This window comes from Eutrigla gurnardus, assembly GCF_963514095.1.
Source record: "Eutrigla gurnardus genome assembly, chromosome: 9".
Taxonomy (NCBI): domain Eukaryota; kingdom Metazoa; phylum Chordata; class Actinopteri; order Perciformes; family Triglidae; genus Eutrigla; species Eutrigla gurnardus.
In genome coordinates, this window is record NC_139923.1 from 4,984,668 (window position 1) to 5,007,928 (window position 23,261).

Sequence of the window (23,261 nt, forward strand, 5' to 3'; positions counted from 1 at the left end):
GGATGTCCTCTCGAAAAGGCTTTGAAAAGCATCATCATTTCTTTTGCTTCTCAGAGTTGATTGGACACAACAAACAGCCCTGTGCATACCAGATATGGTCTGTGTTTTTCATTGAAGAGAAGTGTTCAGACGTTCTAGTTCTCCAACCACAGCTTCTGCTACCACAAGACCCAGCACAGTTTTGCCTTTAATGAGTTGTTGTTGCAGACCATGAGCAGTGGCTACACTAGGTGAACTGTTATCTGCCATCTCATAGTCATACTGTGTGAGCACAGACCAGATGACACTTTCTGTCTCACAGTCCATCTAGTTTGGCAGAGCAGTGGAGGTACCATGATCAGATGTAGTAATCTAATGAAACATCTCTTTATATTTACCAGAAAGTCCACATAAGGTTCCCAACTGAATCCAGTCAAGTGCATCTTTCACCATCTTTGAAGCTGTGCAGTAGTGTTGTTTTTGGCGGCCTGTTTTAGTTTTAGTCTAGTCTTTGTCTCAAGCTATCATTTTAGTTTTTATCAGTTTTAGTCATGTTCATCCTATATTTAGTCTAGTCAAGTTTCAGTCGACTAAAAGTCTGAGCATTTTAGTCTTATTTTAGTCAGAATTGTCCATGACTATTTTAGCAGAGCTGCCAACTCTCACGGTTTGACCGTGTGACACACTCTTTTGCCTGTTTACACACGCACACACGCCACACATCCAATTTCTCACGGCAAAAAAAAAAAAAAAAAAAATCCGATCTTCAGCCTAGAAGCGTTCGTTCCTTTCCAAACTCCCCGACGGTAGATGTCGCTGATGAGCGCCACTGAACCATATGTACTGCACCCATATATGCTGCATCCGAAGTTAGCGACAGAAGAAGAGTGAGACAGCGGGAGAAACTACCTCGAGAAGTCAGATGGGAATCTAAACTCTCATCTGAGACTATACTTACAAGGTATGTTACAATGAAATGTTGTTCAATTGAGTACTCACTCTCTTAAACTTTAAATCTTGAAAGAAATTATTTGTTTGTGTTTGTGCGTGTCTGTGGACGTGATTTAGTGTGGTGACCGTGAACGTAAACTCAGCTGTCATAACAGTAGCAAGAGACCACCTTGTTGTTAACCTCGGGTCCGTTTCACAAAGCAGGTTTAGTGAAAACCTTGAGTTAGTTAACCCTGAGATGAGAGAAACTCTGGTTTTTCGGTTTCATAAAGCCAGTTCAGCATAAATCTGAGTCAGTTACCCGGGTAACATACTCCGTGAACCTAACCTGCTCGCTAGCAGGTTTGCTTCAACAAACCCTGAGTTTCTCCCTACATGTCGCCGCCTTTTTCCGGAATCTGAACCAACTCTGAAAAATTGTGCCGTCCTTTCCTCGTCAACCTAATCGATACGGAAATAAAAGTGATTCTAGCAGCTTTGCGTCGGGAGAGGATTTTGATTACCTTCCCTTCCAATCACATTAGATATTATCTAAACAATATTCTCCGACATTTTCAACATTTCATATCGCGGACATAATCCGCAACCAGATTCTTTGTGGAGGTAGTGTTTTTGCGAACGGGAGATTTATGAAATGTTTAAGTACATTCCTGTGTTGAAATATCTGCTTATATTTACTGTTTAATATGTGAAATATGATTAAAATCATATGCCTTAGTCAACGTATTTGCGCAATATTCTTATGCTTAATTTTCAACTGACGCCACTTTGTTTCTGCGCCTGGGGGGATTACACCCAATGAAAATGATAACTCATTCAGTGCGCTACTTTGTGAACTACGGGAATTGAACCGCTGTCGCCTGCACCGGGGGCAGCGTTGCTAACCATTACACCACAGTGTCGCTCTGTGAAGCTGAAAATTATTATTACCTTTAGATCAATAGACTGTTTCATTCAGTTATACACATTAGATCGGGCAGTAATTGTCTGCCAAGCCAACTATCGCTACTTTGCTGCAGTTACGTTGCTCCGCTTTCTCAGGATGAGCTCGTTTTCTACATAAACACTCAGTAATATCTAATGACGCTCTCCCCGTTGCCATGGTGAATCGTAGTATCGGAGCTCCATTGATGATGGCTTTGTAGAGTCGGCAGGCACGCGCGTAACTCAGAGTTTACATACTCAGAGTTGACTGAACTAATTCAAAACCGCTGTTCTGAAACCGAAAACTCAGAGTTGCCCATCTCAGAGTTGGTCAACTCAGAGTTCAGGGTTAGGTTCAGAGTTTGTTGAACCTGCTTTGTGAAACGGGCCCCTCGTGGTATAGGCCTAAGGCATGCGCAAAACATCAGCTCATAGCGCTGTTTATTTACTCACATGATGGCATTTATCTTTTTATTAACAGGCCAAAGAAAAGGACTCACTGTGGATTTTCTGTAGGACCAAACAGCACTTCGAACTGGTAATGTATTCCAAAGATGTTTAACATAAATAATAGGCTACAAGAAATGTGTGCAATAGAAGTAGGCATGTTCTTATAACTGAGAGTAGAGTTATTAAACCAACATGATCACCATTTTAATTCTTTAAGGTTTCAAAGATGTCCCGTAAGAGACCTTTGACAGGACAAAAGCGAAACATTTTATTTTATTTAAAGAACCAGCCAAGTGAAAAAAGACAGAGAAACACATTGACAGAACAGCCAGAACAGCCAGAACCACTGATAGAAACAACAGGACAACAGACCGAGGAGCAACACACGGGACAGAGAGAGCAGGAGACAGGTCAGCGAGAGCAACAGCCAGGACAGACTGACAAACATGCAGAGGAGCAACAGACAGGACAAATAGTAGCACATGCAGAGGAGCAACAGACAGGACAAATAGAAGCACATGCAGAGGAGCAACAGACAGGACAAATAGAACGACCAACAGAGCAGATGGAAGAAGACACAGAGGGACAGACAGAAGAGACTCCCTCAATCCAACACCAGGGCCAGAAAAGTCGTGCTCTGGCTGGAGCAGCAACATATAGATCCATTTTCAAAAATGAGTGGACCTCTTCATGGCCATTTATTACCAGAGGGACCCTCATCACGCACTACTGGTGTGCAGTGTGCCGTATTGAAAACTCCTGTTGCCACCAGGGTGTGACCGATGTAGTGCGCCACATAAAAACCAAAGGCCACCAAGAAAAGCAACGGGCTCTCCAGTCCTCAGCCACAATATCCCAATATGCAATGCCCATTCCCTCTGGTGGGGGCATGTCTGTACAAGATGCCAAGGTATGATATGTGTAATGGTCCTGTCAAGGTTCAGTACAGAGTTGTGTGTTATAGTTGATCACGGTAAAGTCATGTATGATAGTTCTGACTAATTTGTGGTTTGTATATCAGTGTAGTACAGTAGAATTTTCTTAATTTGAGATCTTAGTTGCTGAATGTGTTTTTTACCTGTGGCCTATTATTGCAGGTGGTTTGAAATAAACTATGGTCTTTTGGGTTAGGGCTAATCATTTTTAATTTCTTACAGACAAGAAGGGCTGAGGTCAAAATGACAGCTGGGTTGGTAGTTCACAACGTCCCCCTAGCCTTTGCAGACCACCTAGGGCCTCTCCTAAAAGAATGTTTCGGAGATTCGAAGACAGCCCAGGAGTACAGGTGTGCCAGGACCAAGTCATCCTGCATTACCAATGAAGCAATAGCGCCATATTTCACACAGGAGCTTGTGAAGGAGATGAAAAAAGCCCCCTATACCCTTGTTACAGATGGGTCAAATGACACTGGTATTTCCCAAACTATTTGAGATTTTTCTCCTCTGCAAAACATTTGCTTTGTGTATTTTTAAATATCTAACAACATGAACATCTGTATGATTCTAATTTGTCATTATAGGAGTGGCAAAGATGAACCCGCTTACTGTCCGGGTCTTCATGGGCAGCAAAGTTCTTGAATATGTGCACAACAACTGGGACGAGATGTGGGACAGCAAGTGAGATCTTCACCAAAATGAACACCGCCTTAGAGGAGCATGGCATCCCTTGGGAGAACTGCATTGGTCTCTCAGTCGATAATGCAGCTGTGAACGTTGGATCACGTAATTCCATTGCCTCTAGGGTCCTCCAGAAGCATCCCAACACTTATATTCATGGTTGTCCTTGTCATGTGGCACATAACACCGCCAAAGCTGCAGGAGTGGGATTTTTTAAAGTGAGTTAAGGTCTTTACATGTAACTTTTTATTTGAATCCTGATTACATGCATTGACTGATTATGTTATGATTTGATTAATGCATTGCAGGTGTCCCATTTTGATTTGGAAGACATGATGGTGGACATCGGTTACTGGTTCAAGGGTAGCACAAATCGGAAAGGATACCTGACAGGTATGCATGTTTGATACTATTAAGTGTAATATTGAAATGCTGAGCTGTAGAAAATATATGATATGGAATTAAATGTCTGGAACAGAGTTTTGTGAGCTCCATGAAGCGGAGTACATGGAGGTCCTCCTCCATGTCTCGGTTCGTTGGCTAAGCCTTGAACGTTGTGTGACCAGGATCCTGAGGCTTTATGAACCTCTGGCCAGCTACTTCAAATCTGCTGGTATGGTCATCATTTATCTATTTCTATATGCAGCAACTACATGGATTGTTAGTCGTATTATTGATAACCTCTTGTTTTGTGTTATTTATTGATTGATTCAAGATGAAAATCAGGCCAGGTTCAAGAGGCTTGTGCAGACGTTCACTGACCCCATGACAGAAGTGTACCTGCTGTTCTTTCAAGCCACCGTACCAACTTTCACTACTTTCAACTTGCTTCTTCAAAGAGAGCGGTCATCAATATTTATGTTATATGATGAGGTGGGATTGGATTTTGCTGTTTTTCTATTGTGTCTCTTGCTGATATCTGCAGGGATCTTCTAAAACAGGTTTCACCTACTATTTTGTAAATGTCTGTTATAGATGGTGAAATTTGTACGCAAGCTTTGTTCAAAGTTCATTGTTCCAGCAGCTCTGCAGGGCCTTGAGGAGCCTGGTGACATTGTCTTTAAAGAGAAGGCAAACCATTTACCAGGTTAGTGTTTGACTATTATTATGATCAAACACTGTGCTATGTGATACATAACATGTGATATTTAGCCTTGTATCTAGCATTTTGTCACTTCATGAGTAGAAACCTAGTAAGGTGTGTGGTAGTCCTTCCATTAACAGTGGGCTTCTGGTTGGATTTCTTGCCCTATGTGTCTATTGCAGCATCAGCATGTTAAACCATTTATGTTAACCTGGTATGATGTATCTCTAACAGGAAGAAAATTGAACATTGTGTTCACAACCAGACTAATTGACGAGGGTGACATCACACCACAGCAGGTGGATTCATTCCATGAAGCTGTGTTATGTTTCCTGACAAGTGCTGTGGACTATGCCCTAAAGAAGCTTCCACTGAAAGAGCCACTGCTCAAACATTCAACATTTGTAGATGTACGGCAGAGAGCTGAAAGTGACATCGGAGATGTCCTGTACTTTGTTGAAAGGTTAGTTTTTTTTCCTCTAATTATTGTCTATCATCATAGCTAAAATATCCTGCTTTTTATGATATATGTTCACTCCTAAACTGCACATGAGCTGTTCTTATATGGCTTCTCCTCAAAGATGCGTATAAACTGCTGCTGGTTGATGACAATATACCTAAAACGTAACAACTTGTAACTACTTTCATAAATAGGTTTCCCCATCTCCTCCCATACCATGGTCCAGAGGAGCATGACCTTCTGGGTGAGGAGTTTCTTAGTTATCAGACCATGCCAATGATATCCCTGCAGGACGAAACTGAAATGGAAAGCTTCTGGGCTGAAATGGCAACCCGGAAACATAAGGTAAAACAATTTATTTTTTGTGTTTCCATTTGGCAGCTGTGGCTTGGCTGTGTTGCTATAAAATTGTTGCATGCATATATTGTCATGCATTTTGCAAAATTTGGCATATTTTTATCTGAACTGTGTTAATGGATCAACCTACAGTATACTTACAGTTTTAATCAATAAAAAAATCAAAGTATGTTTTCCATTGTGTTCTTGATGCATTTTCCATAGGTGACAGGAGCCAACGAATTTGAGAGGCTTGCTGCCGTCGCCAAGCTGGTCCTGGTGTTGCCCCATTCCAACGCAGACGCTGAGAGGGTGTTTTCAGTTGTGGGACTGAACAAAACCAAGACCAGAAACAGCCTAGCATTGGATGGCACCCTGTCCTCAATAATGACCATAAAGATGGCCGACCTGGAGCCCTGTTTCAAATGGGAGCCCCCCTCAGATGTCATCAAGGCCTCCAAGAAGGCCACAGGTCAGTATAACCGTGCCCACAGATCATAGACAAGGACTAGCTTCTGATCTGCATCTGATACTGATGACCTCATTTTTAGTTATTTTTGTAATGCGTTCATCTGTTTTATTGCTTGAAAAAGTTGTACTGTTTAAGCACTTCAAGCACTTTATTTGTTGCACTTTTATTTGTTTCTAATGGACCATGTGGTGGGAGGCTTTGAATGAAGAATAATTCATCTCCCTAACTAATCTTGTCGTTTTTGGCTGAACATAAATCATTGAGTGCTCTTAAGAATACAATTATTCACAACATAGGTTAGGTTTCAGTTCAGAATTTCTTTAATACCATTGTTGTGATCAAAATATCAATCGACCTACCTAGGTAAACACTGGTCTATGAATAAGGCTATATTGTGGCACATAGGCAGTCATTTAGGCACAACAATAGTTTTCTGGTTTAATGTTCAACTCCAGACTAGGCCCTACAAGTCCGAATGCCAAACATGAATCAGAATAAGTTCAGGTATTGCACATCTTTAGTATCCAATCCAAAATTTCCTGGGGGTGGACCTTCATCTATGTCTTTGCTTCACAGAATGTAACCAATATTGTCCATCTCCAGTAAGCCGCCCCTATCAATGGCTTTGGGCCTACCCACAAACCACCAAAATGCAGGGTACAACATGGGTTCAACATCCAATTAATTAAAATTCTCTAAAATCTGAGCCACCAACTTGTGTGGCTGCGTTTTCGGGGGTAATTTTTGTTACCCCCGACAAAATCTCACTCCAAGGTTTTTTGAAAAGTTGGCAGCTCTGATTTTAGTCTAGTTTTAGTCGACGAAAACTGATGATATTCTAGTCTAGTTTTAGTCAAAGATTGTATTTAGTCAAACCCATTTCACAATTCAAACAAGGTTATCTTATTATTATATTATTATTACCTTATACACTCAAGAATACATCCATTCCAGACGCAGAAGACGCTCTGATTTGAATTTACATGATATTATTTTACAAACCAAAAATGTTATCGTATAGCCTACAGATCGTGTCTAACAGGATGTAACTTTTTCTATGACTTCCTGTCAAATCTTCGAAGGCCGATGGAAACTGTGCGACTGAAGCGCAGTGTTTAGGCTCCGCCTCCTGCTGCTCCGCTGATCTCGTCTGCTTTTCAGGCGAGGCGCAGTTCACCTCGAACGAGCAGACTGATAATAACGCGACTTAACGAAACGAAACAACGTTATAACATTTAGTCTCGCCTCGTTTTGGTCAACGAAAATGAAGACACATTTTAGCATAGTTTTTATTTTGTAAACCACATTTAGTCTTGTTTTTATTCGTCTACAATATTGCATTATATATTTAATTATCGTTATCGTCACATGACCAGCATTTTCGTTGCGTCTCGTCTCGTATTCCTCACGTGATAAAGGTTCGTTGATGACGATATTTCGTCATAATTTTCAATAACGAAAGCAACACTACTGTGCAGGCCTTTTGTGTGACCAAGTTTACACAATGTGCACCACAGTGCACGTATGCAGCTAGGGGCTGTTTCAGTCTGATCAGAGCCTGTGCACCTGAGTACTTGCCAGATATATTGGCAGCACCATCATACGTCTGCCCACGTAATTCTGACAGAGGCAAGTTTAACCTGCAAAGTACGTCTAATGCCATGTTTGCAAGACACTCCCCTGTGGTTTCTGACACAGAATAGAAACCGATGAATTCCTCATGAGGAATTAAGTCATCGTCGACTGTGTTCCATCTACAACTAAAGCGATCTGAGTGACTGGAAGACATCAAATGGTATCAGCTATTCCTCTGATTATGTCATTGCTTATTTGGCTGAGAATCTCATTCTGTATGAGCGGACTGGTGTAATCCTGCTTGTGTGTCTCCAGCCATTTTTGAAAGGCTGGACCATCTTTAAGAAGCTGGGACAGGTTTCCCATTCCCTGAGCATGACCTCTTAAAGCGAACCCTTGTCAGGCTAAAAACTTGATGGAACCAACAATCTTTAGCAGTGCCTGCCTAGCTTCGTCTTGTTGCCTGGCTACAACTGAGGACAGCTGTGAAGCTACAGTGTTCCCTTCATGAGCATATACAGTCACTGCATGGACATGTGAGTGGCTCTTTGTATGAATTGAAAACTTCTCAACTGCTCTTTTCTAATTTCTAAACCCTGTACTGACAAAGGCAGGGTCTGACTTGCGAGCAAATGGGTACTTTTTGGAATACATTTTGGCATAGTGGCATGGAGCCGAAATTCTCGACACATGCCTCGAAGCCTCGACGCAAATCATAACATCACTACCTTCGTGTTTTGGTTCCTTTTTTGTAAGTGTTTCTTTAATAGTCATTTTTTACTTTGTGGTTTCTTTGTTTGATGCTTTGTTTTAAGTCTTAGTTTTGGTTTTGTATTTAGTTAATGATTTAAATAAATCCTTTTTGACTGCATTTGGGTCCTCACCTCCTTTTTTGAGTCCACGTCTTCCCCGAACCCTGACAGAATGAACCAACCATTAAGGACCCAGCAGAAGCTAAACATGGACCCAGCCTTTTTTTTGAATGGACTTAATGAGGTTTTAGACGGCCCGGTCGACACCTGCCCTTGGCCTTCAGTCGGCGGCCTGGTCGACACCCTCCAGTGGTCTTCAGTCGGCGGCCCGGTCGACACTCTCCAGTAGTCTTCAGTCGGCCGCCCGGTCGACACCTGCTATTGGTCTTCAGTTGGGGGCCCGGTCGACACTCTCCAGTGGTCTTCAGTCGGCGGCCCGGTCAACACTCTCCAGTGGTCTTCAGTCGGTGGCCCGTCCGTCACCAGTCCCGGCGGAAGATCGTCCGGCACCAGCCCAGACAGGGGTCCGTCCGACGCCTGCTCCCCGCAGCCGTCCGGGAGTCCGCTCTTTGCCCCTTCCTGTTCCGACGGGGGTCCGTCCGACGCCTGCTCCGCGCAGCCTTCGGGAGGTCCGCTCGTCACCCGTTCCTGTTCCGACGGGGGGCCGTCCTACGCCTGCTCCACGCGGCCTTCGGGAGGTCCGCTCGTCACCCGATCCTGTTCCGACGGGGGGCCGTCCTACGCCTGCTCCACGCGGCCTTCGGGAGGTCCGCTCGTCACCCGATCCTGTTCCGACGGGGGGCCGTCCTACGCCTGCTCCACGCATTTGGGTCCTCACCTCCTTTTTCATATCCACGTCTTCCCCGAACCCTGACAGTTGTCTGTATTCAGCTCAGTCATGTTATAGAGAAATGATAAAACATGATCTGTCTGTTAATAATAATAATAATAATGATAATAATAATAATAAAAAAATAATTTTATTTGTTGCTGCCTTTCAAACACCCAAGGTCACCTTACATGTTAAAAAACAGAAACAAACAAAAACATTAAAAACATACAATAGGACATATAAATACATACACATATACAAGGAAAATACAATGTTACTAGATAAATAAATAAGAAGGACACAACGGTATGGGGACAGAGAATTATAGGGAGTAGGACAATTTAAAAAGGTGTTTTGAGCAGTTGTGTTTCCGTCAACGATGACGAAATCATTTCGTGGACGCCACTTTTTTTCATGACGATAACGAGACAGTGACGAGATAAACATGGCTCTTTGATGACTAAAACATGACGAGACTTGTGTGAGTTCGTTGACGAGACGAGAATGGACGAAAATGTTAGTGGGTGGTCTGTCAGACGTTTAAAATGCATGACATTTCTGCTTATTGTGCGTGTCAATTAAAACCTAAAAAGTATCTGCTGCTGCATTCTATCCTTGTTTGGTCACGCCCACCACCTGGCATGCAGCGCACAACATGCTCAACACGTCACACGTCACACTCAACTCATCACAGACAATGCATAATGCATAATGATGGCTGCAGTTTCAACACAGGTGGTCGCAAATGTAGAAACGACATATGGGTGTATTTTAGATATAACCCAGCAGATAATAAAACAGAGTGTTTGTGAAGGAAGACGGTGACAAATGTGGCCACAAAGTAGGTGGAAAAAATACGACCAACCTTAAGCGGCACCTGAAGGCTCACCACAATATTTTTTCGAAGGTAAGTTACAAGTGCTGTTAACATATTGTATAGCCTACATAACATTACAATGTTACTCAACAATCGGCTCGTGATAAATTTCATAGTAAGCTTATAAATTAGTAAGTTTTCCACATACTCCTGGCGCAAATGGGCTGCTAACTTCAGGCTAAAGTTAGCTTTTGTTACGCTAACGTCAGTTCATTATGTTTGTGTTACTTTAGCAGCATGTTTAGCCATGTTTAAATTCAGTGACGGTGTGGTCATCTCTTTGTGTGTTTATGTTCTTTCAGCATGTAACTTGATATGTTAAACAGGTCGAGTTATTGTTATAGTCTGCTAGCTTTAGCTTAAAAGCCACAAGTGACGTTGTGCAGCCCTAACCACAACCTTTGCGTTTAGTGCACTTACAGTAAAGTTGGGACACACACACACACACAACAGTACAGATACATTATAATTTGGCCGCTGCTCAGAATGAAAGATCAGAAAGCTTTAGTACAGGGTCGGTTAATAAGCTATGTATTTTTGTTTTGCTTGTTTGATATTTAAGACTGTTGGGACCTCACCATGAGGACTACACAATGCAGCCTACAAAAGCCTTCACATGCGGTCAGGACAAAGGAACAAAGGAGATAAAAAACTACAACTGCCATTTTGGTTTCACTTCTCACCCAGGTGCGAAGTGCAACGTCACACAACTGGTGCCCTATTGGCTGACAACCACAGGTACCCCAGGGGGTCCCCGGGAGCAGCCATGAGCTATATAAACTGGCGCCGCCTTAAGAACTCTCTCTTCCATCGCAACATCACGTTGCAACAGGAGGTGGACTCGTCCACCGCAACACACCGCTGCAACAGGAGGCCAACTTTTAACGTCTGCAACGTTTCCTTTGTCCTAGGCTACAGTCTTCTCCCCAAACTCGCTGGACGAGCGACAGACTGTTTTTCCCCGTTTTCCGTGACTCGCCCCTTTTCTTTTACTCGTTTTTGGATCCTGAGAGATCGCCACAACCGGGCGATTATTTTGTTTGCCTGCAGAAGAGGAACACAACCGGTTCCTGCATTCCAGCTACCAGCTCCTGTCTGAAGTCAGCTGACTAAATCGCCAAGCCGCGATTATATTGTTGCCCGCGGAAGGAAGAAACACGAACTGTTTTCTTTATTCGAGTTTGATCAACAAGACGGATAATGCCCCGCTCTCGTCTGGGCTTAGCCGACTCGTCACGTCACGTCCCCCGCTGATGCCGGGGACTCACGAACTACCGCCGCCGCCGTCAAGGAACGCTGCCATCGCCGGGACGGACTCACAGCCTACGCAACGACACCAGTAAGAGGCTATCAGTCTGGGCAGAGATATAAGTTTGATAGTGTAGGATATGCTTGTAATTCTTGTTAACGTGTTTTAAGTTTTGATCACGGACCGCCGAGTCCGTTGCTTTCTGTGTTGTTGTATTCGAATGCTGATTGTGTACCCACACTGCTGGGTTTCATTTCTGTAACAGTGCGTGTCCAACCTCGGACACATTCACGAGCTCAGTAAGTGATCTACCACCTGTTAAAAGACCGGGGTCTCACCGAACGAACGCCAGTTCATTCACGAGCTCCCGTGTGATGGTAATCGCTTACTGATCCTTTGTGTATTACGCGCGCATTCTCTCTCTCTTTGTTCTGGGTAACACACATGTGCACCCACATACACCGCCCCCACACGTATCATACGCCAGCTGTTTCCGTCTCCGGACGCTAAGGACATAGCTCCATCCCGTGGCTGTACCCGGCCATCTCTTACTCTCTCTCCGTCTCTCGCGATTCTATCTGACGTCAGTGGCTCCGCGCCCGTGTGATAGCGGCATGCCTTCTGAGCCTCAGAATATCGCTCGCGCATTCTCTCTCTCTCTTTGTTTGTGTCCCGCTAACACACATATACGCCGCACACACATGTCCTAAGCCAGCTGTTCCCGGTGGACGCTAGGGACATAGCTACATCTGGTGGCTGCATCCAGCCAGCTCTCGCTCTCTCTCTCTCTCCCTCTCTCGCTACTCCATCGGACGTCAGTGGCTCCGCCCCTGAACGCTGTGAGGAATAGCTCCATCTGGTGGTCGCGCCCGGCCATCTCTCTCTCTCTCTCCACACACGCACGCACACACACGCACGCACACACACACACACACACATTCCACGTGTGTCTCTTCCTTTGTTTAGCTTAGCTTTGTGTGTTAGGTAGTTAGGTAATAAGGCTTTGTTAATTGCAGTGTTATTGATTGTGATCATTATTACTGATTTTAATAAATCTTATTATATTATAACTAGCGGTCTCTTGTGCTTGTTGTGTATATGTCACTGGACAACAGCAGGTTGTGAAGACTAGTGCTCGAATTTCACGCCTTTTTAATTGTTTGATTGTTTTTATACTTCTATGCCAATGATCACGATGATTGGCATGTGAGTGTAAAACCTTTATTATTATTAAAGAGACTTATTATATTGAGACTGAATACAGTTTTTGGTTATCTTTTCCCTGATCCCAGGGTGGTGCCCTGTTTATTCATGATTATATCATAATAATATATTAAATATAATTATTAATATCGATAATCATATTGACATTAATAATTAGCTGTTGATTACCAAATCTGCTCCTGCTACAACCCCAACAAGACCATTCTATTTTCTTAACATTGTAGTATTTTGACTATCTTTCATAGTATTTTGAGTATTTTTATGGTATACATTTGATTGTTTTGTATTCACCTGTAAACCTTTACAGGAGGTGTATATTGTATACAGAGAGAGAGTAATTGTATCCCTTCTTTGTTTTTTCCTCATCCAGATCCCAGAGACCAGAACTCCTAAAGAGAAACCTGGTGGTCCAACAGGGCACAGTCATCAATCCCAGCAGCCTTCGCCGCAGCATCCAAATATAAGTCAGACTCCCTGGAACAACGTGCCAAAGAACAGGCGATTGCTGGATTGGACATACTGGTTTACCTGCTTGCAAAGTTGAGGATGAAGATTTCATCCTCATGATGGAGACCTTTGATAAGAGGCTGACCATACCCAAAAGAACAAAAATAAACAACTTAGTTGACAAGATGTTTGATGACGAAAAACAAAAGTACAAAGAGAGGCTTGCCACAGTATGTTCATTGTACTCTAGCAAATTCTGAGAAATAAAGCCACAATTGCCGAAGTAGAATGTTTTTGTTTTTGGCTTTTTTGGAGTTATGAACATTGATTCCACTCATATCACTTTATCTGTGTATAATGCACTATCCTTAGAAATAGAACGTATTTGCAGTTGGGTGGAAACCTTATATGTCTAAAACCATTCCTTTTATTATTGTAATTATTGGTGAAAATAGCCGATCTGCACGCTCACAATGTGTTGCAATGTGTTGAACTTATACATCTGCTGCTATTTTCACAACTTATGTGTGACACTGCCCAACAGCAATCTCCAATACTAATTGACCTAAATTAATTTAAGACTATACTTCTTTTTTATTTATTTTTTTTACTAAAACTAGACTAAAACCTTTTTGACTTTTCGTCGACTAAAACTGGACTAAAACTATCACATATAGAAATGACTAAAATTTGACTAAAACTAATAAGCATTTTAGTCCAAAAGACTAAGTCTAAGATCTAAGATCTAAGATGGTTGTCAAAAACAACACTGGTTTTAGGTGGGACTTGAAGGTGTCAATGGAGTCCAGAGTGCCAGGGTGCGGGTGATGATTCTGGCGGCGGTGTTATGGATGGTTTGTAGAAGGTGGATGAGCTTCTGTGGTAGACCGGTGAGGTGGGAGATGAACTAATCCAGGCGGGAAGTGACCAGAGCATTTATTAGGATTTCGGTGGAGTGCTGGGTGAAGGAGGAGTGAAGTCTGGAGATATTGCGGAGATGGAAAAAGGCTGTGTGTGAGATGTTATTGATGTGGGATGTGAATGAGGGGGTATTGTCCAAGATAACACCAAGACTTTTAGCTTCAGTTGAAGTGGGGACCAGACAGCCGTCGATGAGAATACTGAGGGGTGGGATTTGGAGAGTGATGATTTGGATCCGATGAGTAGGATTTCCCTTTAATGGCCGTTGAGTTTGAGCTTATTGTTTGACGTCCAGTTTGTGATGGTTTGCAGGCAGTCGGTAAGGGCAGCAGGTGTTGATGAAGTGTCCGGTTTGGTGGTGATGTAGATTTGGGTCTCATCAGCATAACAGTGGAAGTGGATACCATGAGAAGATATATGATAAAGAGTAGGGGACTGAGGACAGAACCTTGTGGAACACCGTGGAGGAGTGGTGAGGGTGACGATCTGGTGTTTTCTCCTTGAATAAACTGCAAACGGTCAGACAGGTAAGAATGAAACCACTGAAGGGCAGTGCCAGAGACCCCAGTGCCGGCAAAACGATCTAAGAGGATGGTGTGAGATATTGTGTCAAAAGACACTGAGGTCTAGGAGTATGAGGATGGTGAGTAGGCCAGAATTTGCTGCTAAAAGAAGGTCGTTAGTTATTTGAGTGAGAGCTGTTTCTGTGTTATGAATGGAAAGGCTCAAAGAGGTTGTTTCTTGATAGATGATTTTGAAGTTGGGACGCTACAATACGTTCGAGAACTTATGAGGTGAATGGGAGGTTTGAGATAGGACAGTAGTTATTGAATTAATTTGGGTCTAGGCCAGGTTTCTTTAGTATTGGTAATACTGAAGCAGTTTTGAGTAGGGAGGGAACAATACCATTTGACAGGGAGGAGTGAACAATTTGTGTGATGAGTGTGGAGAGTGTGTAGAGACAGACCTTGACCAAAGTGGAAGGAGGTGGATCAAGTAGACAAGTGGTAGACCTGGAGGACATGATCAGTTGAGAAATATGTTGATCCAAGGGAAGATGGAAAGCAGACAGGGTACTGGTGGGCCGGACAGTAGGGTTAAGTCAGATTCTTTGGGCTTGAGTAGTTAATTTACTGTGGAGAATAGAATCCTGGTATTGTTTCCGTTGCGGTGGATGATGTTAGAGTAAAAGGCAGATTTGGCAGCATTTAGAGCAGTCTTGTAGGAGTTGATGTGGTCCGAGTTCATTTGAGAGTGAACAGTGAGTCCAGTTTTCATTGCAAGGCTCTCAAGGCGGTGACCATGTGATTAATTTGGCTGAGGTCAGAGATGAACCATGGAGCAGTCCTAGAAAAGGTCACTGTGCGGGTTTTTGATGGAGCCAGGGTGTCCAGTGTGGTGTGTAGTGTGCTGTTGTAATGGTCGACAAGTTCAGTAGCAGAGAAAAGGTGTGGATGAGAGAAGTTAAACTGTTGAGTTCTGTGATATTGATGTTCTTAATATTACGGGAGAACATGATACGGTCTTGGCGGGATTTGCAGACAGGAAGGTTGACATCAAAAGTTATAAGTAATTTGTGATCTGACAATGGAAGTTCTGTACCGGAAATATTAAATGGGACAACACCAGAACAGCAGATCAGGTCTGAAATAAGTGTTAAGTAACTCCAATTACATAGCTTACTTTTGGCTAAATAGAACTAATAGTAATGAGTGAGAAAGACAATTGGGTTTAAGTACACTATTGATTTATTTGAATTCAGAGCATGACATTGTCAGAGTATGACCATTTTTACCTGCTCATCTGAAACCTCTCCACAGACTGGACCACTGCTCTCAGCCTGTCTCTGTCTGTGAGGAAAATCACACGATCACACCTGTTTTTAGCCTGCTTAATAACAACATTTTAACTCTTTGACCTCATTACCTGGTCACCTGTGCCTTCTCTCCCTCTCTGATCCTTCTGTCTACCCTGCTTTTGCTGCTACTTTCACTTTCAATCTGATACAGACACACACACACACACACACACACAGACACACACACACATTTTACAGCAATAATTTTAGTAATTGCGTGTGCGTCTTCACTGATAATGTGTATGTGCATGTGTGTGTGATAATTATATATATAGAAAATTATTACTCAAGTTGGCTTTTTACAGGGTGTCTCAGATATATCATTTTAATTCTTAGTGAGAAATTCATTGGATTTTATTTCTTGTCAGAAACCACAGGGGAGTGTTTTCTGAACATGACTGAACTAAGGATAACATGAGGAAATAATGGTAAGAATATCATGTCGATGTTGCGGGTACGCCCACTTTCCCGTCAACTTTGTTTTTTATGGATCACAACCTTTGAGAGGAAAGCTTTATAAATGAGGTCCCTGGTGATTTTTTATGCGGTCAAGGCGTGTGGCAGGATAAACGGTTTTCAACGAGGTCTGCAAATTATTTTTAACTCTTCTCTGTATAGCCTGCCAAGCTGCTGGGTTTTGGTATTACAAGCTCTCAAACCTGTAGTTTGTTACTGACACAATATAAACCTCAGTGACAATTATACATGTATTACATAGATTCATAAGTCTCCTGATTCAAATTAGCATTGAAACATAAAGATGCTCTCCTCTGTGGTCCAGGATGTTCTGAATGGAGCTGCAGCAATCAGCTCAGATTATTTCATGATCTTCCCATGCGTTTCTGGATCCCATCCTGCAGGGCATCAAAGAGAGGTGCACTCCCTTTGCAAGGTGACTCCATCTTCTTCAGTGTGACCAATGCTGACCATCGCTAAAAATGCTTCCGAGGGGGTGTTTGGCTGGATGTCATGGTGGAAATTACCTAGGGTGCATTTTACTCCGAACCATCACTTTAATAAAATAATTCTGGTACTTCCTATGATTCGCACAAACTTTGAACAGAGGATGAGATCAAACAAAGGCATCAGAGATTTTTAAAAATAAAGGATGAAATTGAAGAGTTGCTATGTCTTGCTATGTCATTCTTTTTTCAAATGTTTTCAGGGTTCAACTCCACAATTTAATGTTTCAATTCGTCATAACCATAACATCTACTTCCATGTTTTGATCTCAACTTGGCTGTCACAGAATGTGCATGACAGTTTGAAAAAAAAAAAACATCCCAATAAGAAAAAAAACGTTTTTGTTTTGTTCAGTTACTGAGTCAAAAGTGTTTACTCTTTTGTGTATTCCTTTAAGGCCCCTAAGAAAGCAATGCAACTGGAGGAGCTCAATAAATATTCAGTTGTTGCCAAGTTCGATAGTTTGTACTGTAAGTTAATTTTAAATTAATTTGGGGTGGCTGTGGCTCAGCGGTACAGCAGCTCATTCTACGTTGAAAGATTAGTGGTTCAATCCCCCGTCCGTCACGGGACTAAAATGTTAATGGTGTGTTCTACGGACATTCAAAAAAAAACATGCTTTTTTTTTCTCTTAAACTAGAGAAACGGGGCTAAACAACGGTACCCTGCTTGCCCATGTGAGCGATTTAATTCTGACAACAAAACGAATGCGTAAAGTTATAAAGATGTGACTAGATGTGTCCTCATTGTGGCGCATTTCTCCATTTTGTTGATGTATATCGATCATTATTTTCATCCGCCATCTTGCTAGTGACGTATAGAGTTACGTTTATGCATCGGATGCTCGTATTGGCTCCCGTAGCGGCTTTTACAGCCAATCGGAAAGCCTGATTTATGCTTGGCCATGAGTCGTTGTGTTTGCCCAAACGGGAGACACGGAGGAGTTCACAGCAGAGCAAATAACGGTCAAAGAGTTATTGTTAAGTACAGTTAAATAAGTAAGTTAAATACATAAATGGCACAGAAGAAGTACACTATATACACACATATTTAGGGCAGGGAGTGGAAAGGACCATTCCTGGCAACAAAACCGCCCATGGACACTACCCAAAATAATATCCATATTTCATAGACAGAAGCAGCTAGAAGCTTGATGGAATGGAATTGTCCTGTTGTAATAGCTCGCCACATGCAGCCCATAGGAAAAGAATGAGACAACAGATTCAACATAGGCCAAGTTATGGGCCGGCAGCTTAAAGCAGACGCATGGGGGCGGCAGTGCTAAAATGTGACTAAAAGTAATGACTAAAAGTTGACTAAAATGTTTTTACTTTTCGTCGACTAAAACTATGAAGGTAAACAATGACTAAAATGTGACTAAAACTAATAAGCATTTTCGTCTAAAGACTAAGACTAAGACTAAATCTAAAATAGCCGCCAAAATTAACACTGGCCCATACTTGCTTTATTTGGTTTGTTTGCAGCTGACATGCAGCTTTGCTGTGGCATACATGTGGCCCAGATCTGGCAAACAAGTGCTGTTTCGGTAGTCTAGCTAACAGGAAGTGAAGACTCAAGATCAACACCCGGAGGAAGGAAGTCAGACTTGACTCCTCCCCTTCCGCTTTCTGTGTCTCCGTTCTTCTGCTTTCTGTGTCTCCGTGTCTCTCCAACAGCAGCAACCTCAGAGCTAGAAACGTATACGTATGCCCGTTGTTGATATCAGTTTAGAACTACAAACAGCTAGCAAACCATCTATGTTTTAATGAGTCCAGTGAGCTCCTCCAGAGCTAAAGTATAGAAGGGCTTCACCGCTGAGTCACCGACCATCAAAATTTGTTTTTCTTTTGTTTAAATAAACGTCTTGTCACGCAGTCGACATAAGTGTTTTAAGGTTTTATGTGGAGTTTTCTTTTGCAGGGAATCAGACATGTTAATGACGGGGCTCAACGTTCCATCTAAACAAGTTTCCTTTCAGACACTATTTTGCTGCCGCACCACAGTGGCTTCCCAAGCTTAGCACCGCCCACGACCACTGTGATTGGTTGAAAAAAATACAAACCAGCCAGAGTGTTTTTTCCCGATCCCAGAGATGTGATATACTGTAGCCAGACCCTTCTACTGTGGAGAAGCCAGACCCTTCTACTGTGGAGAACCAGACCCTTGTACTGTGGAGAACCAGACCCTTCTGTGAAGAATTTTCTGATTTTCTGATAATGATTAATGTGACCCATTCAATAGGTCCATCAGGGCTCCAGACTAACTTTTTTCATTTAGGTGCACCAGCACATCATTTAGATGCAAGCAAACATTTTCAATGCCTCATGGCACCACAATAATACAGATATTATACCTTTTCTTTACTGTACCCATATACACTGGTCATTTAATAGACAGGAATAAAGTTTTCTTAATTTAAATCTCAACACAAATAATTAATCTCAATTGTTTAAAAATAAACTTGAGAAAAATAATGCTCTTCTTGGGTGATGTTATAAGCAGTGTTAAATGTTATTATCCTATCTGCCTCCTCAATGCATCGGGTTGTGGCTGCCTGACACTGAGACGCTGTGGGGGTGGTCGGCTCAGCTGTGGTGCGAGTGCAACAGGTGGTGAAGCGGTTAACTCCGCCCAGCACCGGTCTTGAAGGGAAAACGATCTACAGTTCTCTTCATTTTAGATGCTCAAGGAGGAGATGGATAACTACAGTTTCACATGTATTATATTTAGGCTTATACTCTGCCCGGTTTCTCCCACAAACATTCAGCGAGACCAGGGTCAGAGCTAATCAGAGATGGCAGCCTGCCCCTACTCTGCCTCTGATTGGCTCAGACTGTGGTGATTCTTCTTCTATGTATGAATTCCACAACCCATAGTGATTGCAATGAAAGCTCTGAGATTTTAAAAAATGGATTTTACATGAGAGTCTATGAGAGACCGCTGGGGCGATTTTCAACCTGACTGAAATCGCCCCAAAGAGGCGGGACCATTTGAAACAAGACTTTAGTCTGATTGGACAATGATATTTTTGGCAGATCAAACATCTAGAACACTGATAACGACTGTTGCGGTGATAGAATTAGTTATTTTTCCCCGTTGGTAGTGCGTCGCCCAAATCGACCCAATACACAAACCACCCCTGGTGTAGAGGTGTAACGATTCATTCGATTAATCGATGAATCGATTGTCAGTCCTATAGATTCTACTAAATCGATCTGCTAAAATAAATTAATAGAATGAATCGTTTTGGCTTCACCAATAATCGATATAAATGTATTTAATCGAATGAATCGTGATTCTTACTTATGATAAATGTTTTAATACGTTTAAAACACTCTCTCCCCTGCCAGTAGTCTATTGAAAATGTTAAAAATAACTGAGCAATGTTTAATTACATTTTTGTATTTAGCATAAAATATTATGCAGGACTACTTTTTTCTAGAATAAATATGTTATTTTTCACCTTTCAGTAGAATACAGATAGTCTCACTTGCATTATTGCATATTTAATGGATATAGAATTTTGGTTACAAGTTACTGAATCGAATCGTGGTTTACAGAATCGAATCGAATCGAATCGTTACAACAACAAAAAATCGTCCTTGAATCGAATCGCCAACTACTGTATCGTAAATCGAATCGAATCGCTGTGAAGCCAAAGATTCACACCCCAACCCTGGTGCAATGTGTTTTGGCAAATTCGAGGTTGTGTTCTTGTAGGCTTAAATGTCCACATGTTTCGGCACACACAGTTAGCAGAGCATGACATACCTATTATTTTTCGTATGAATGTGAGGCCAGGGCTGTTATGCCTCATTCCGATCCCGAATCACACACACCGTTGATTCTGCCTTGGTAAAAAAAAGATTATAATAATATATAAATAATCTATCTATATATAAAAATTTAATACATGGTGTTGTAATTTAAAAAAAAAATTCAAATGTAACATTAACTTGATATTGGTATTAAAAACATTTTTTAATTCATGTTCTATTATGAATTAGGACGTTATCAATCTGAGAGGTAAAACCATCTAACTTTATTTAATGGCCTTTGTGCCCTGTCATGTGGCGTTGGTGCCCCTAAAAAAAATTAAAGTGGACAACACTCACACACGTATCATATTACATTTCCGTAAAAAAAAAACTGGTAATATTTTACTCGGTACAAATCTCAGTAACGCGCGTTACAATGCATTTTAAACCCGAAATCAATTGACTCTACATTCGCGATCGCGAGATGGGCATACGCTCCACTTTTGGAAAAGTGTGAAAGCCGGTCCGTGTAACTCTACACTATGTTAATTAAGCGCTGTTGTTAGCAGGCTCCATGAGCTGGACACCGACTCACAGAGCGGCTCCCGGTCGGTCAGAGCGCAGCAGAAACCGGCAGTCACACCGCAAAATTCGCAGCATAACACAGCGCCTTCCGGGTCATTAAAAAAGACGTACGGCAAATCTGGAATGAAAAATAGCACTGTTATTTCATCCCCGAATCCCATTCATGAACACAATATCTAATATCAGTTAACGAGTCGTTTTCTGTTTCTCGTTTTCCGTTTTTACGAATAACGGGATATGAGTCATTTTCCGTTTTTCGTTCTTTTATTTTGAAGCGAAAAACATCACATCCTGCTGTGTAATGAGCTGCATTGAACACAAGAAGATCTATTGAGAACTAAAAATCCATATTTCCTTTTATTTTGGCGAAAAGTAATGCAAAAGTAATGCAAAAGTAATGTAAAAGTAGTGTAATGCCTTACAATTCAAAGACAGTAATATTGTAATGTAACTAATTACTTTGAAATGACAGTAACAAGTAATAAATAATGCATTACGCTTTTGAAGTAACTTGCCCAACACTGGAAACAACTGACCAGTAAGTCTCAGTTGCGTGAAAGTCCAACCTCTGTACGGGTCAGTCCCAGCCCAAGAAGATAAAATGTGACCAGCACCCAGAAACAGGGCTTGCTCTGACTGAGATCCTGTGGGAGCTCTGCCATTATAAGCCCAGCGCTGCTATACTTTACCTGTGACCTGAATAAATACTATATCTGTGAACTGAAGAGTTCTCTGGTTTATCCTTGGGCTTCCAACAAAAGAACTGGGGGTTAATATGAGTCTCCAGACTCTTTCACGCCTGGCACAGGTGCTCAGTGTGAGCCTGCTCTGATCTGTGAAGACAAAGCTGGGCCAATGGTGAAGCTGTCAATTCGGATGTTCTCTTGCGTATGCCAATGGAGCTTGGTCAGAAACATGCAACCAGTAGCCTGCATGGAGGCAGGGCTGTAGTAGAGGCTAAACGCACGCAAATGCCGTTTACGCACCTGTAAATTAGATAATCCACATTTACGTTAACATGCCGTTTACGTCTTCCTAAATAAGTTTTTCTGCTGCATTATGGTGCGTGTCTGTGACCAATCACTGCCTGTGGCAGCTATCAGGAAGTGACATCTTGTCTCTATTGATCAGTGGCACGATTCACGTTGGTGCGTTTTGTAGAATCAACTGTTACAATGATATTAGGTGATTTGTGAAGAGTCCTGCAGTGTCTCACCTCCTACAGATACAAGCACAAGGCCTCCATTACAAAGGAAGTCCAAAGAGCAATACTTCACCTTTTTAATGCTGCTTTGGTTCGTATAAAATGACGCATTCAGTCAGTGACGATGACGTCACCACTATTGTACACAGCTCTTTGCTTGCGAGTTATGTTGAATGCGTTGCTGTACAGCGTGGAACAAAGCATATTTTTCTCTTCCAATGCAATCTCGGGTATAAAGTCACAAAGAGTGTGGATGATGTTGATGCATGTCATACCCTTCTTAAGATGCTCCTCTAACAGAAACGTGTGAACGTGGAGCTGGGCTGCAGCATTGATTATACATTCAGACTTGATGCTTCTGTAGGTCCTTTAGCAAAGGGTAGATCAGCCAGTAGGATACATAAAGTGAAAGGCTGCCTAACAGCTGTACCCAGGGCAGAATTCTCCAATACAATACATTTTATATGTATTTTACAGGCAGGGGTGAGAGAGGGAGGAGAAAGAGAGAGGATAGTGTGGAAGAAAAACTCTTCAGATCCAATTTGGTGGCTGGCACAGATGAGGTTTAATCACTGTCAGTGGAGAAAGAAGTTCACAACAAAGCTGTAGAATCCTTTCTGACTCGAGTGGGACCCTGGGCCGAAATATATACAGTTACATGAAGCAAGCAGAGATAGGTGTGATGAGGGGAATTGAATTGACTCAAAAAAGTCTCTCTTTCTGATCAAAGTGAAATACTTCCCC

The 23,261-nt window shown here is 42.2% G+C and overlaps 1 long non-coding RNA gene across 1 annotated transcript; it reads left to right on the top strand.

Moving 5' to 3' along the window:
- Positions 1-5,349: 5,349 nt before the first annotated feature.
- Positions 5,350-6,163, top strand: LOC311018088. The gene is made up of 3 exons (XR_014597683.1): positions 5,350-5,467; positions 5,659-5,809; positions 6,026-6,163. It is a non-coding gene; the product is annotated as an uncharacterized lncRNA (long non-coding RNA).
- The last annotated feature ends 17,098 nt before the right edge of the window (positions 6,164-23,261 follow it).